Raw genomic sequence first — 1,945 nt, forward strand, 5'->3', positions numbered from 1 at the left:
AAAAAAAAAAAAAAAAAAAACTTCCTGGTTTCATATGTAATTCCTGAGACTGTCAACTGAGATCCTTATCCTAAGACTGTAAACTTCCCCTTTTCATATGTAATTCCTAAGACTAAACTGAAACCCTTTTCATATGTAATTCCTAAGACTGTAAACTGCGACCCTTTTCATAGGTTAAGCTATAAACCTAAGATTCTTCCATCTAAAGTATAAACCTATATGAAGAAGGAGCCTTCCTTTGTTAGGGGAGCTTGGCTGTTAGGCAAATATGCCATCTTGCTCCGGGCTGAACAAACTCCTTCCTCTGCTGCGGTTGCAGTGAGCCGAGATCACGCCGTCTCAAAAAACAGTTCTAAATTTAGATGAAATCACAAAAAACCTAGGCTAGCCAAAGCTGTCCTGAGCAAAAATAACAAAAACAGGAGGAATCCCATTACCCAACATTCAATTATACAACAGACCTACAGTAACCAAAACAGCATCGTACTGGCACAAAAACAGACACATAGACAAATGGAACAGAATGGAGAACCCACAACCAAATCCATACATCTACAGTGGATTCATTTTTTTTTATTATTATACTTTAAGTTCTGGGGTACACGTGCAGAACATGCAGGTTTGTTACATAGGTATACACATACCATGGGGGCTTGTTGTACCCATCAACCCATAATCTACCTTAGGTATTTCTCCTAATGCTATCCCTCTCCCAGTGCCCCACCCCCTGGCAGGCCCCGGCGTATGATGTCCCTCTCCCTGTGTCCATGTGTTCTCATTGTTCAATTCTCACTCTCTTTCTTTCTTTTTTGAGATGGAGTTTCGCTCTGTCACCCAGGCTGGAGTGCAGTGGCTCGATCTCAGCTCACTGCAACCTCCGCCTCCCGGGTTCAAGCGATTCTCCTGCCTCAGCTCTCCTGGGTAGCTGGGATTACAGGAACATGCCACCTCGCCTGACTAATTTTTGTATTTTTAGTAGAGACTGGGTTTCACCATGTTGGTCAGGCTGGTCTTGAACCCCTGACTTCATGGTCCACCTGCCTCGGCCTCCCAAAGTGCTGGGATTACAGGCATGAGCCATCGAGGCTGGACTTCAACTCCATCTGTCTTTTTCTTTCTTTCTTTCTTTCTTTCTCTCTCTCTCTCTTTCTTTCTTCTTTTTCTTTTTTTCTTTTGAAACAGTCTTGCTCTGTCACCCAGGCTGGAGTGTAGTGGCGTGATCTCAGTTCACTGCAGCCTCTGCCTCCAGGATTCAAGCAACTCTCCTGCCTCAGCCTCTGGAGTAGCTGGGATCACAGGCGAGGGCCACCGCACCCAGTTAATTTTTGTATCTTTAGTAGAGATGGGGTTTCGCCATGTTGGCCAGGCTGGTCTGGAACTCATGGGCTCAGGCCATCCACCCGCCTCAGCCTCTCAAAGTGCTGAGATTACAAGCCTGAGCCACCGCGCCCGGCATTGATCAGGTTTTTTTTGTTCCCACTTTATGAAACCCATTTTTCTGCTGTTGCCCAGGGGGACCTGTCATTTTGCCAGGTCTCAGTAACTCATGCCTGTAATTCCAGCACTTTCTCGAACGCCAAAGTGGGAGGATTGCTTGACCCTAGTTCAAGACCAGCCTGAGCAACACAGTGAGACCCTGTCTCTACTAGAAAACAACAGGCTGGGTGTGGTGGCTCATGTCTGTAATCCCAGAACTCTGGGAAGCAAAGGCAGGCAGATCATGAGGTCAGGAGTTCAAGACTACCCTGGCCAACATGGTGAAACCCCATCTCTACTAAAAAATAAAAAATTAGCCAGGTGTGGTGGTGCATGCCTGTAATCCCAGCTACTAGGGAGGCTGACGCAGGAGAATCACTTGAACCTAGGAGGCAGAATTTGCAGCGAGCTGAGATTGTGCCACTGCACTCCAGCCTGGGCGACAGAGCAAGCAAGACTCTGTTTCAAA

The sequence above is a fragment of the Cebus imitator genome, unplaced genomic scaffold, assembly GCF_001604975.1.
Source record: "Cebus imitator isolate Cc_AM_T3 unplaced genomic scaffold, Cebus_imitator-1.0 Scaffold280, whole genome shotgun sequence".
NCBI lineage: Eukaryota > Metazoa > Chordata > Mammalia > Primates > Cebidae > Cebus > Cebus imitator.